The sequence below is a fragment of the Lissotriton helveticus genome, chromosome 4_1, assembly GCF_964261635.1.
Source record: "Lissotriton helveticus chromosome 4_1, aLisHel1.1, whole genome shotgun sequence".
NCBI lineage: Eukaryota > Metazoa > Chordata > Amphibia > Caudata > Salamandridae > Lissotriton > Lissotriton helveticus.
In genome coordinates this window covers 713,211,681-713,227,216 of record NC_136063.1, presented here as the reverse complement: position 1 = coordinate 713,227,216, position 15,536 = coordinate 713,211,681, and the positions used below count along the sequence as shown (strand labels likewise).

Sequence of the window (15,536 nt, the reverse complement as noted above, 5' to 3'; positions counted from 1 at the left end):
TAACAACACATGATGATGGGATAAGGATCAAAATAATATAGCAGACTCGGTGTGGTCAAGATGGAGATGAAGTAGGAATGCTTCAACTCCACTCTGTGCCCAGCCTCCTTGTTCCGTTCACAAAGTGCCCCTGCACCCGGGCACCTTCTGTTCACGGGGAGATGTTCCACCATAGCCGGTGTTCACAGCACTCGCCAAGAAGCTCAGACTGTGCTGAGACCACACCCTCGCCGGCTGCTTACTGCTGCCTCGTGGCGAGCAGCCCGGGCAGCCCACAGTCGGCAATACCAGGCAGGTGGGGTAGCTGCAGAGACTCCCGACTGCCCAGCAGCAGCACCTTTCCCACCAGGGACAAGATGTCGGCAACGCAGGTGGCAGCAGTAGCACGGCCCACTCGTGCGGGAGGAAGAAGGACCCTCAAGGACTGTCGCCCACGCACAGGAAGCCGCAGCTCCAGACCTGACACCTACGCCCGGACAAGCCAGCCTCGGGAGAGGTGAGGGGGCCCCACCACACATTACTTTACTACATCACCTATTTCCTGGGTACAAAAGGTGAAATTGCAATGTGGCAAAGTTTTGAGGGACCCCCTAGCCACAAGATATTGGCCTGATGGGGAGGGCCAAGTCCTCCTGGCCTGTGACAGAAATAGCTGCCCGGACTGCCATCCAGGCCAGTGAGAGATGATCACCAGCTTCTGCCCTCCCCCACTGAGACTGGGGAAAGGCCGGCTATGGACTGGAGGTGTAAACAAGACTACAATGGGCCCCTGCTGCCGACACAACCTAAGCTGCCCTTCACCATCGCTAGCGCTGTCCTTGCTGGGGGACTACTGTGGTGGCAGCCAATATCCCCCTCCTGAGGCATATCCCACAGAAAAGAACTGCGCTCTCTGCTCCTTGGGCAACCCCTTCATGCCTCAAGCTCGACAGCAATGGCAGTCCATAATACGCACAAGGACTCGCTCCGAAGAGACATACTCACCAGTGTGCCCTCAAAAAAAGCCAAAACACGCTGCAAGAGGAGCCCGACAGCGAGAAGAGCAGAGAATCCGTGCTGGGTAAAACCTTACCAGCGAGGGCAGAACCCTTACTAACCAGGGCATTCATAGAGGATCTCTTCGACAAGCTGCATCGGGACATAACTAGGGATGAGCGATAAAGTTCAATCCGCTAGTGGAGTATTTGGAGTTTTGCCCACTCCACGTTACACTTGTAATATGGAGTTCTGACAAAACTCCGCCAAGTGCTGTGTGGCAGAGTTTTTTCTCACACGTTGCTCACCAACAGTAAGTTGGCGAGCACGAATTGGCGTCTCCTAGCACGATTTTCGGGTGCTAGGATGGCACCCAGTGAGATTTCCTCAACGTGGGAGGTTGCAGCCATTCACGGTGAGAAATCTCCCCCTTAAGTAGAAAATCTACTCGAGTGGCACCAAAGAAGCAGCACCCTCTGGCACACTGCATGATACTGTCCGTACTGATTAGGCAGTGTGGAACAAGCTCCCAGTGCAAAGAATCAGCCTGGCGTGTTGATTCTGCCTGCTTGCTGAACTTCATAGAATCTCATAGAGTTTTCATGTAACTCTGCAGAATTCCACGGAGTGAAAGTCAGCGAGTTTCGCCTAACACTAGACACAACCCTCCTCAACACAGAAGTCATAAACAACATAATACAAATGAGACATTATATGGGGAGCATGGGGCAAAGGGTCTCCACTCTGGAGCATGCTAACAATGCAAGGGGGGAGGAAATAGACACCTATGGACAAGAAGTGGTCGACCTAAGGGACCAAAACATCATGGAGGACCTGGAAAATAGATCATGGAGATCAAACATTGGAAATCTGTGGAATCCACTGAGGGGTAGAGAAAGGAGACAATGAGGCATATGTGAAACTCCTGTTTAACCAGGTCATACCTGAGCTATTGATAACAGATGTACAGCTGGACAGAACCCATAGGGTCAATAGAGCTATGAAATCAGGTGAAGCCCCACCAGATAGGCTGACCTGTTTGCACTACTTACTCCAGAAAGAGGCTATAATGGAGGCTGCTCGACAGATGAGCGCCATTCAATTTGAGACCGGCAGCTAAAACCAATCAACAACTTCCAACAGAGTGAAGCAGCGAAGTATCACTGGGCACACCCCTTCCGAGTGCTTTTTACCAGGAACAGGGAGACACATGCTGTACGCACCCTGGCCAAGGCAGAAGAGATCATCAACCTCCTGTGGTCGTGGGCTCGGTTCTCCCACTAGGCACCCCATCTAAAGTGGAACATACATCGCAATGAGATGGAAAAAGCACTAAGGTGCCAAGGGAGAAATCAACAGCGAAACCGTCTGAGGATAAAATTCAGAGAGAATGGCAAGCGATACTGCACAAGCTGCAGATGGATGATCTAAAAATTGGGAAGTAACGGCGTGACTAACTAATCGCCGTCCATTGCTACAGAAGGGTATGAGGCAGTGATCGCATACCACTACAGCAAGTGGCGGGCTAGGACGGAGGAGTATAAAGAGAGCAAGAATGACAGAGCTATGCACTTTAGGTCCTACAATCCATATGGATTATGCCAGTCGGGGGAAGTGAAGGTTTGTTTATTTTTACTGTTATGTTACTAGGGAACACGAGGGACACCCAAGTTCCGCCACTTCACGGATTCCAGGAGCTATTTGCCCAATGGTGCACAGCCCTTATTGCCTCTAATGACCCGCATACCTCACACCACTCATGTTTAGCGAGTCCACCCACTCACGCTTCTGCATTTCCTTAGCTTGAACACTAGGGGCATTAATGCCCCAGCGAAATATGGCTCCTTGCTGCGCATATCAAGGATTCAGGCTGTCACATATATTTATTGCAAGAAACACATTTGCTCAACAGGGATTGGAACCGACTCCTCTCCTGCTTATTTACCTAATATACTTTTTCTTATGATCCAGCTAAGAGGAGAGGGCTGGCTATACTAGTGGCTAATAACTTCATGGGCAAAATACACAGTGGAAGAGATCCCGGGCAGACCGCTGGCGGTACGTGTAACACAGCACACCTACACACTCACCCTCTTCAATGTATATGCCCCCAACAACACTCAGGAGGACTTCCATTGTAAAGCAATATCCCAGTTCCTAACTACCCCAGACACAGAGGTAATGGACACCAATCTTGACAGATTGGCCCATAAAATGGGGCAGAAGGAAGCCTTTTCAAAGGAAACTCACACATGGCTCAAATACCTTGTGCTGGTGGATATATGGAGAGCCCACCACCCCACTACTAGATGACTACACGTATTTCTCTGCGTCACATCAGATGTATGCTCACCTAGACTACTACTTGGGCATGGCACAGTGTCTATCCCTTTGGTGCAACAGGTTGACATAGGCATCATATCCTCTCTGACAACGCCCCTGTAATGCTTACCCTATCTGATTTAGACAAATCACCCCGGCTACTACAATGGTGACTGAATGATACTCTTCTGAAGTGGTCAGAGATTAAGAACTCTATCTGAGACCGCATTTCCTCCTACCTGGTGGAGAATGAAGGGTCAATCCTGCAAATAGCCATGCTTTGGGATGCTCTTAAGGTGGTTTTGCTGGGGGAATTCATAGCTATAGTAGCGAAGATCAACATGGACAGAAAGGCAAAATGTGGGGAGCTGGACGGGGTGGTGAGTGAACTCTAGGCCCAACACAAGAGTTCAGGCTCCCTGAAAATAAGCACCAGCACATGTTGGCCAGAAAACAGCTCGACATTGGACTAGGATCCAACTGAATGCGCACTGCCTCGCACCAAACATAGGTACTAATTGGGAGGGGATATAGCAGGAAAACTGTTAGCTTGCCACCTCAGGGCTAAACAGCAGAACAGCAATATTACTCATGTTACAACTCACACAGGGGACACGGTGTATACACCAAGGGAGATAGTGGAGGCTTTTCGCACATATTATTCCACACTCTACACCACAGATCCCTCCCCTACTGAAATCATACAGACAAACCTAGATGCGACCCCTTTACTGTCACTTACGAAACAACATACAGCTATGTTAGAAGGGGACATAATAATAGAGGAGGTCATTGAAAGCATTTCCAAGCTGCGAGTTGAGAAAGCCCTGGGCCCAGATGGGTTCACAGCACTCTTTTGTAACTGGCACCCTTACTAACTATGTAACTCCTTTGCAGTAACTGCCATGCTCAACCCGACAATGCAGTCTGCCTTAATCACAGTCATAACCAAACCAGACAAAGTCCCACTTCCTGCTCTTTGTACCGCCCTATCTCGCTCCTCAACTTCGACACTAAGATCTTTATGGACATCTTGGCTCAGCTCCTAACTTCTTAGTTGCAAGACTTCTTGGAGCCTGTCAAGACTGGCATTATCCTCGAGAGGAGCTGCTCGGATAACACAAAACGTATCCTCCATATCATGAACATTACCTTACAGGTCTCAACACATGCCTTTCGTTTATCAATCGATGCGTAGAAAGCACTCAATAGAGTTCAATGGCCCTTTCTATGAGAGGTATTTGTTAATGCTATATGGGCCCCAAATTCCAGAAGTGGGAGCCCAGCAGCTATGACCACCCAGCAATACGGCTCCGTAGCCTACCCTCGGATCGCATAGCAATATGGAAGCGATCCCAACAAGGCTACCCCCTGTCCCCTCTCCAATTTGCCCTCTATATAGAAACCCTAGCCAAAACATTGCATAGAAACTCCTGCATCACGAGGGTCACGTTCGGCCCATGGAACACAAGTTAGACTTTACACAGATGACATCCTCCTAACACTGACCAACCCTCTACCCACTTTGCTAGCCCTTTGACATGATCAGGACGCCAAGCTTCTGGTTTAAGGTAAACATGCTAAAATCACAAGCCCTGATACTTGGCCTTCCAGAAGAGCAGCTGCTTTCTCTCCAAGCACAATGCCCATTCTCCTAGGCACATCACCTACTTGGGCATTAAGCTTTGCATGACAGTTGATCATATGGTAGACCGGAAAATACTCCAATCTCCTCCAAGTAACCCGGAGGGACTTACTGACAGATGAAGAGGCTGTCATATGTGGGCCGCATAGTGGCAGTTAATATGACCCTGTTACTGAAAATATTATTTTTTCTTCAAGTACTCCCCTTATAGCCACCTTGAGGCATGCTCCCCACAATGCAACAATTGATGGAGGAGTTTGTCTGGAGGAGAAAAAAAGCTCAAATGTTGAAGTGGCAACAGTATGTCCTCTCATCGGAGGGAGGACTGGGAACCCCATGCCTCAACACATACTACATAACCTTTCAGCTGCACTTCCTGGTAGAGTGGCACCGCCCAACCTCCGAGAAGCAATAGTGCTTTATGGACCAATTGGTCACCGACATCTGTTTTTGGAAAATACCTTGGCAGCCCAAGAAACACAGACCATGGGGAAACATATAGCTGCGGGCCACTCTTTTGGCTTGGGATCATGTTGCTACCACATGGGGCACATGGTTCATGCTATCACCGATGACCCCTATCATATGCAATCCTGCCTTCCCACCAGCCAGAATGGGAAGTGACTTCCTAGCTTGACAACTAGCAAACTGCAAGCACATAGTAGACATGTAAGATCGGAATGGCTTACTGCCCTTCGAACACTTATCGAGGGATTACGGCCTCCCAGAGAGAGAAAGCATGTACTACGTGCAAATACAACACTGAGTCACACAGCCTGAAATAGGGTCCCCCGCCTGTTGACACCCCTTGAGAAATAGATAATCACCAAGTCTGATGATAAACACTGGGTCTCTAACCTGTACTAGTAGCTTATAAGTGCGACCCCACAAACATGAATGTCGGCCCTAAGAGATGGGGAAAGGAGTTAGAACGCATACCTACAGCTAAGTAATGGGAGAAATATTCTAACCCTCACACCAGTGCCACAGGAAGGGAAGTCATGATCAAAGTTGCACACTATTGGTAATACATGCCCACCTGAGTCCACACACGGTTCAAGACTAAGAACATGGACTGCTGGAGGGGTTGCGGCTCATCTGGTACCCTTACACACCTCCTATGGAACTGCCTAAAATTATGGCCATACTGTTCAGTGGTCCTTGACAGCATCAACAGCATCTTCCACACAGATATTACCCCATATCCAGCCTACACTCTGCTGGGATTGCCCAACACACCCACATTACTCCCACGCTCACACCTGGCTCTGGCAGCAGCTAGACAGGCCAACTCAGATTTGTAGGACAAAGACGCCATACCAGACTACGGGCCTTGGCTACACTGCCTCTGGCGCCTGCCTGGGATGGAAACAATCATTGCAACATTAGAGATAAAAGTGGCTCTCTAAAAGATATGGGGGCCATGAATCAATTTTCTTAATCAAGAATACAGAGAACTAATTTTCCCCAGGTACCTAATGGTACTTCACCTCACATCTACTGACAACATCAATTAACTAGGCACGTCACCACTCAGGAGAATAGACAGATGCCTACCGAGGTGCCCAATTAGTCTTGGACACCTTGATCCTTGGGAGAGGTGTGGGTGGGGAGTGTTAGGGGGTAGGGAAAGATCAACGGTACAAGCCCCACCCCTTACCTGAGAATCACCAGTGACATCAGATCACTTCCTGTATGTTTCTTCTCCAACACGTGTTGTTGGATCACAAAATGCGGTTAATGAATGGCGGGCTGAGAAGTTATTCGGAAGGAGAGAACGGTTATTTAGAGTACCAAAATCACTATAAATTTAATTTTTCTTTATTCTTTCATACCACTCCCTATTTCCCACCTATTTGGGAACTTTCAGCCAGCCACTTTACTGCTGGGAATAGGAGGCATCATACTCCAGACCATGTTTCCTAGGTTGCTCTGAACATCCTGGCTAAAAGGCAGCATCTTTGCAGTAAGATGTATCAAGTAACCAATGGTTACAAAATGCTTAAGGACTAATTTTGTAAATCTTTACAATGGACAATTGTATCTTGAACCCCACCGATGATCCTTTAACTGTGGCGAATGAGCAGATATTTTGTATTTTTGGCCTCGGCCATTCAAGAAAATATCTGTGTGGCAATAGCAGCCTTCACTACAATGTTGTTTAGGGTGAGACCACCATGGCCGATGAGCAATCATGCTACTTTTTAATGCCCCTTTTTCAGGTTATGTAAAGTTTCCTCAGGTGAGAAAGAATGAGGTCTTAATTGAAATAAAAAACGCAACTGCACTCAGTTATATTTAAACTTTATTGAAATATTCCTTTAGATCTGTTTCAGGAATTTCTTGTAACTCCAGATCCCTTCTAATGGAAGATTTGAATGAAGAAAATAGAGGTTAAGGCATCATCTATGGAGGCAGAGCATTAGTATTGATGTGTAGGGGAGCTTTCCTGTCACCATGCAACATCAATACCAAAAGGTTCCTTCGTACATTCCCTATTTGTTCAGTAACTAGTTCAACAATGATAGGGAGGGATGGAGAATATGTCCCAATTGTTGAACTTGAAAATCTGGAACCTGAAGACGCTCCAGAAAGCTTTTGGAAAGCAGAACCTGTCTCAGCTAAAAGTGGCTTAAAAGATTATCCGTAAGGAGATGGAATGAATAAACGTCAGTAGACGACTGTCAATCAAAAAAGATGATGGAAATGTAGTAAAAATTGGAATTTCCTACATGGAAAGTGTCCACTAGCAAATCATCATCTGATCTCAGACCAGTGGCAAAGAGTGAATACTGGGATTTATCCTTTTTTGTAAATAGGTCTGAACTTGCATGAATGGCTCGCCATATGTCAGGATATCATTAGCAAAAATGCGAATCAGACAGAAATATTGTGTCATAAATATTGTTTACAAAAGTATAATTCCATTAGGGATAGATTTTCTATCAAATCCAATGGGACAAACATTTCGTAAACAACATTTACAACACAATATTTGTCAGATCATATTTTAGTTAATATAATTTGGTAGCATACTGACAGACCTGAAGTATTTTGTATTAAAAATAGCCCTTATTTTTTAATGTGTATAGAAAGCCACAGCTGTGAGGAGTGCTGAAAAGCACATGTAGGCTTTTGGATGACCCCTCCAAAGTCATAACTGTAGAAAGTCGTATTTGAAGCATTATTAGTAGTATTGGCCATCTATAACCGACCTTGGGTGTTGATGCTCTTTGTTGAGGGGAATGTGAAATTAAGCATCCTCAAGATCAACAGAGGCTGTGATGTACTGTCTCTAGAATGTGTGCCAGATTAACCATATAAATTGTGTCTATGAGCTGAGGGTGGTTGACATGTAGCTCTAAATTAGGCTGAATGCCCTTAGTTTTCTTGAGCACAGTTAAGTTGCTGGAGTGAAACCCCATACCCTTCTCTTACTCTGAAACCATTTGCAGAGCTCCCAGGAGAGGCTGTATGTTGTGCAACAGCTCTGGGTATGCTTTTTAAAATGTTGTAGATGGTGGGGGGGGGAGGGGTGCAAGCAGAAGGTTCAAGGAGTGACCTTCTTACTGAATTATTCTGGGCTATGTAAAAGCTCTACTTGTGAAATAAGAAAATACATCCTCAACCCCTGTGTATTAGAGAAGATCCATACTTTCTTGAGGAAGTATTACAAAAATATTCTGTACCATTAGATAGCTGTCTAATTTTGAAAGCTTTCAAAGGCTGTGAATACAGATAAGTACCGCTTGGTTGGCTGAAAGTAATAGCACTTGAGGACTTCGCCACTAACTAGTATTGCATTTTCCATGACCTCATAATTCATTGGAGTATACCGGTTTTGGCCATCTAAGGGCATGTCTCTGACCTTGTCCTATATGTTCAACTGCAAGGACAATCTTATGAGCGAGGCATATGTATGCATAAACACCAAGCCATTACTTTCTGTGGCTCTAGTGTTGACCAAAGTGTTATCAATTTCAAGCCACTTGAAGGCCGTTTAGCTTCATAAGTCCAGAAAATATTTTTTCTGTAGTATCCAGAGTAAGAAAATCAAAAACCTGTTTAATGTTACTCCAGTTCTGCAAGTTGTATCAGGACATGACCTGCTTTGGCCTTCTGCATGACTGCACAAAACTGATTTGTTAAGTGAGGCTAATTTTGGTTATCTTCCGACTTTGGCCCAATGTCTGTATCCACTTTTGAACGTTTATGTGGCATCTCTCCTGGAACACTGGAAAAGGTTTTGAACATGCACTATATCCAATTAAGATATCTCTAGTTAGGTTTTGATCTGTTTGACTATAGCATACAAAGCAGATTCCTACAATGGAAACATTGTTACTGCATCTGATAGTTCTATTGACATGTCAGTTCCAGTGTCCATAAGGGTTGGAATGAGCTTCTCCCCAGCTAACAAGGGGGAGTACTTCTTGATATCTTTTTAGTAACAAAAGATGCATCTGACACATAACTCATGAATGGCCCAGTGTTCACAATTTCTTTCACCACCATAAACATTTCAGAGATACTATGCAAACCAGTGAAAAGCACTAAAAAGTACTATAAGAGTTAAATTCCTGGTAAGTAATGGCATTTAGCTGTAAATGTTGTAATTCAAGCTCTGGTACTGGAAGAGGTGAAAACCTCAATTGGACCCAATACTAACATGCGTGCGGTACTGATGTTAATCTTATCTTTCTTCTGTTTTGTCCTTGAGCAGGCATATTCTTAGAAGGGCCTTGCCTATCTTACTGAACTCTGCATTTTTTCACACTCTTGAATAGCTTGAATTGGTATTTGCAACTAAGCACAACCGTGCTAGTTGGATTCTTCCTCTGGTGAAAGTCATTTTTCAAGGGACCTATTTATCTGTCTGGAGGATTGGCCTTGGTCAATATGATCCACGTTAAAGTCTGCATAATAGAGTTCCAAAGGCAGGAGTACTCATCTGCAGTACCATGATAAATGTATCAAGTATGAACAGATGGCGTTGTACAGCGGTACCACACGTCTCGCAACTGGCTGCTTTCCCATCAAGAGGTACTCACAGGTTTAGCTCTTGCATGGGTGATTGTGGGCCTCAAATGGGGTGAGGCTGTAAAGGCCTCTGTGCCATTAGGTGAAATGAATTTGATAATCCAGATTCCTTTTTACCCATAGGCAATGCATGATAGACTGCTAAAAAAGTCTCTGGTCTCCTATTTTACCCGGTCCTACCTTTTACATCAAATGAAGATTTGTCCCTAGGAGCCTCATCTACATTCCCCACTTGGATGCTAATGACAAGGGTAACTCGTCATGCACTGCCCATTCATTTCAATGGAAATTAGTGAATAAGAAGAATATTGCCTTAGCACTAAAGGGGTTACAAATTGACATGAACTCATTAGATGGAAACTCCCAAAACAGGGCGTGCAGCCAGAGTTACACTGTATGCATTGATGGAGCTGATCTCTAATGCCCTATGAGGGAGAGGGAACCATGTTTCTTACAAGAACTGAAAAACCTAAAAAAAAACTTTTTTAGGAAAAGGAAGGCAGCCAATAGTGAGTGATCACCCAAAAAAGCCTTCTGGGGTCAAAAAAGGTGAGGCATCAAAATAACCCTTTTCTACATTTCTCTAACAGGAACAAATGAGAGGAAGTGGGCAGTGCATGGTTGGTGGTGCATCAGTATGCCTGTGCGGCATGTGTCTGAGGCACGGATGCTAAGAATAAGTTTGTTAGCAACGTAAAGCCACAGCATCATTTGCAGAAGCCGTTTCTGGTCCTGCCTGCTGTTCAAGCATTCCCAATTAGTCAGGAATGATGGATGTCAGGAACTATAGACTGAAGGCCTAATTTAAATTTTGGCTGTCGGACCATCCTCCACCAGAGCAATTTACTCCGTTGCTCTGGTGGAGGTGCTAGCAGACAAATTTAGAAATGTACGCCGGCTCACCAGACATTTTTAGCATTGTCAGGAACTGCCATCATGGCGGCACATGACAATGCATTGTAATGTTATAAACATTACAAAGCCGTAGAGCAAACTAACAATGTTTTTTTTTTTCAAAAAGAAAATCCTAAAGTGGGACATTCTTTTAGGGGAAAAAATAAATAAATCAATACCTCCCTTGCCATGGGAGTATCCCATGGCAAGGAAGGGGGCAATGAGGGATTTTCCATACCCTTACCACCAGGTTTTTCCTGAAGGTGATCACCATTGAAAAATGGCTATTTTTCACCCCATCTAAATTAGGTGGGCCCCCTCCCCTTCCCTAGCTCTAATACACCACAGAAACTACATGATGAGTAATAATTTAGGGCCTAAATTAATTCTTTGAGGAGCGGGAACTCTCTTGCAACAGCGAAGGAGTTTCCTCGCCCAAGGCTATGGTCAGGCTATTGTCAGCTTACCCAATTTAATTGCAGGCGGACCATAGTTAGCCCATAGCCGAGACTACTCTGTGGTCCACTTCCTCCAACAGACCAATGGAGTAAGGTCCACTGGAGTAAGCCCTATTACACAGGGAACATGGACAGACTGTGTAAGATATCTTGGATTGCTTTTGAGAACCATAACCTTCAGAAGCTCAATTAGTCATCTTTCGTGGGAGAGCCAATACTTTTAATCAACAAAAGGCAATTCATCATAGCAGGGGGAAATTTGTTTTGCAAACATATTCAAACTTACGTTAAAAGTGGTATCTGAGAACAGAAATGTTTTCCATGGACAGGTAGAGATCTATGGATATGGCATATGAACTACATTTGCTTACATTTCCAAGTTGTATAGACGGAGAAGGGATTGTGAATCACAAACAGTGTGGAAAACAATGCAAATGTTAAGCGAATGGCTGTATCTGTGTGAACTTCCTACTTTTTTGTGAATCAGGTCGACAATCCACAGAGATTGTGAGGGTGTTACCTTGTATCAAATAATTTTACCTATTTTGCCCTCCTTTGCATGACTTTAAATTCAAAATTCTTCCCCAGAGACTTTATCCAATATGCTGATTATATGAAGTATATATGGTCATGGGACAACAATAAGTAGACAAAATTAGCTTCAGTGGCCTTTCCTTTTTGACAGAGAGTCGAGGCAAGATGGCAGACGCAGCGATGTCCAAGTGAGACAGGCTTTCCGCTGCTCCTCACCAGTCTAATCCCCCCGTTTGATCTTGTAAACTAGGAACTTGGAACGTGGAAAACTGTTCAATGAGGGGAACAGCGTTTACAACGCAACTTTTACAACGCAGTACCTTTACCAAGCAACTTTTACAACGCAAGTCGTTACAACGACTTGCGCTGGGGGGGCGCTCTAGGATAGGGAATAGTTAATTTACTATCCAAAACCTTCCCTACTATCCACGGGGACTGGAGTTGGAATAGTAAATTAAACTATTCACTATCCAGCACCCCCCAACGCAAGTCGTTGTAACGACTTGCGTTGTGAAAGTTGCGTAGTAAAGGCCTGCGTTGTAAAAGCATGCATGGTAATGACATACATCCGTTTAATGAACGATTCCTGAACTATCTTTAATCGCCGATTGATGCTGAGTGATCTACTTCGTTGTCAGCGGCTCCAGCGGCTCCAGCAGACACGACATTCTTACCTGTGTTCTGTGCTCCGTGCTGTCCCACAGTACTTTGTCGACCCTGCGTCAATTTCCAGATGCCTCTGGGGTTTTCGATATTTACCGCAGCCTGCAGTGACAGCGGTAGCGGATTTCTTGCTGCATTCAAGTCAGACAGCAGCCGAGCTCTTGGAAGACCCGGAAATCCAGCGCTGGATCGGGACTCCGTCTTCTTCATTTCGAGCTATACAAACGGGCTTCATGGCTCCAAAGAATCCCACCGGTTTCATGACGGCTGGAAGAGGGAAAGGGCCGTGTACACGGGCCACAACGGCAACAGCAATAGCAACTGCAACAGCTGATACAGCAGTTTCTATGCCCCCAACGGCGGTTTCCATTGCTGAACCCGGTGGCAACATGGACACTCCGGAGAGTCAAGTAAGTGCTAATGCCCCCATTAATGATGCAGTGACTAATAACTTGGCTCATAGAGGCAGGTTCTCCTCTTTGGATTTGGGCAGACCGTCACAAACAACTGGCAAATCTGATGGTATTAATCCCAGAATCCCAGGCATGTTTAAAAAGAAGGTTCAGCTTAAGGGCAAACCTCTTATATTGGAAGCAGTAAATCCTATGGTTCCTGCCTTGCAGCTTCAACAGTCTGCGATTTTACAACAGAAACCAATGGAGGTATTAGTCAGCAAGGAGGGTCAAGCTTTATTACAAATGGATACTGTTAATCCTGAGCCAGGGATGTTCCAACAAGCTATCTCTGATGTAGACTCCGGGGATTCTGCAGGTAAATTCTATTCAATGTCTGATTTATCCAATTTGTCAGGCGCTGACAGCATTGAAAATAACTGGGCTGATGATAGGAGCTTGACTAGTTCTATTCCATTGGAGGAAGACGAGTGTAGCTCTCCAGGAGTCAATACAGTTCGCAGAGTGTCTCTTTCAGCTTGTCTTCCTTCAACACGAACATCTCCTACTCAGCATTCTGTAAATGATGGATCTCCCTTATTGGCTCCCCTTCATGCCGAATCTCTTTCATCTGGTGTTAATGGTATAACTTTAGCACTTAGAGAGTCTGCAGGGTTTGCTGACAATACTGCTTCAAACCTTCGGGATATTGACTCTCATCAAGGAAATCAGACTGCATCAGAATCTGAAATTACTCTTGCTACAATTCTCCAAGCTATTACTTTACATCGTGAGGAGACATGGACAGAAGCTTTGCGTGTACAAGGGGCGGTACGCAAACTCCAGAACACAGTACACCGGATCACTAAATCAACAAGTGAGTTAACTGTATGGGTTGCTGAGGTGGAGACTAGGATTTCTTCAGTCGAAGACGAAATGGTCCAACACAAGTCGGAAGTTGCAGCATTAACGACCCTCAGAGATGATATTAACTGGAAGCCTATGGACTTGGAGAATCGAGCAAGAAGAAATAACCTTTCGAGTTTTAGGTATCCCTGAAGGTTCTGAAGGGAGAAATATTCGGCTGTTTGTTCAAGAGCTATTCTTAGAAGCGTTTCCTGACTTAACTCAATGGAATTGGGAGCGCGAACTTCAAAGAGTCCATCGATTTCCCTTTCACAAACGTACTGGCAGTAACTCTACTGAAGTAATTTTCTGTTACGAGAAACTCTATACAATCTAGCAAGACCTGATCGAAAAAGGAAGGGGAAGGGTTTTGAATTCTTCGTTCGCCCTGATTATTGCCAGACAACGGTCCAACAGCGCAGGCATTTCCGGCAGTTGATACCTCAATTTCAAGCTAAGGGAGCCATAGCTTTCTTGTTAAATCCTTCCAAGTTAAAGGTTTTGTATGAAGAGAAAACGTCTTTTTTGTGTCAGAAATAGCAGCTAAAAACTATTTAGCTACAATCGCTTGATGTCATAGTTTCTGATTCATCTTAGCAAGGTACAACAAAAACTTTAATTATGCTATCTTCTTTTTTCATGACTGCAGCAATGATTTGCTAAAAAATTCTTTTTCTGGTTTTTCCTTTTTTTTTCTCTTTAAAAGGGTAGGGATGATCGGTGGGGGGCAGATAGCTTCTCTCTCCATCACCTATGGGGGCTTGTCAGTCCCCTTGTCTCATATGGGTGGGTTTCAGGGTGGGCGGGGTGGGCTTCAGTGGGGGGGTTGGTGTGTGGGGCAAGGAAAACAGTAAAGGAATATTTTGTGTAACACAAATTGGTGATTTTTTTGAATCATGTTATGTAACTGCTTTATTGGTTGATTTCTGTTTGATTCTTTCTGGTATAACCCGTCTTGACAATGGGTAGATTTATTATATGTTCATGGAATATCTGTGGCCTAAATGATAGGAGGAAAAGGGGTATTATGGCTCAATTCTTGAAAACTATGAAAATTGACTTCTTGTGTTGTCACGAGGACGAGCTCCCTGTCCTGGACGGACGGGGCGTACCTGCTAACTTGTGTCCGTTTCCGCCCCGTCCGCAGGATTCCTTTGACGTTGCCTGGAGTGATTCAGCGCTGCCTTCGCTGACTCCGCTGTTGGCCCTTCCTTCAGTGACGTTAGGGCGGAGTCCCCTGACGATTCCGACGTTCCGCCAATCAGGAGAGGCCTCGTCATCTGCCACAGTCCAATCAGCGGATCCGGAGGCGGTTAAGGAAGTGCCGGGGGATTCCACCAGCGCGGAGCCTGCTGGGGAGACGCCGACCCACGAGGAGAACGCCAACACCACGGAAGACGGAAGGGAGGACGCGCTACAGCCGGGATTGCCGAAGGAGAGACACGACAAGCCAGGAGGCCCACGGACCCACGAGCCGCCCTGCCACACTTCCAGGGGAGAAGTGTGGCTAAACAAGGTACGAGGGCGTATGCTAGGGTTATTCACCACACGGGGTGGGACGGGGTAGAATGAGGGTGGTCACAGGAATCCTCACGTTCCCCAGGCACACGTTCAGACCGACCCTAAGCGACAAGGTGGTGGAACCCTGGTGATCCCTCACTCCCCCTTCCCCCTCTAATGCCTTTACCCTCGGTCCGCCACTAACGA

The 15,536-nt window shown here is 45.6% G+C and overlaps 1 protein-coding gene across 3 annotated transcripts in view; it reads right to left on the bottom strand.

The window, feature by feature from the left end:
• Positions 1 to 15,536, bottom strand: part of CCDC178 (coiled-coil domain containing 178) — a 1,259,352-nt gene that overhangs the window by 1,092,715 nt on the left and 151,101 nt on the right. The gene's annotated exons all lie outside the window — the stretch shown is intronic.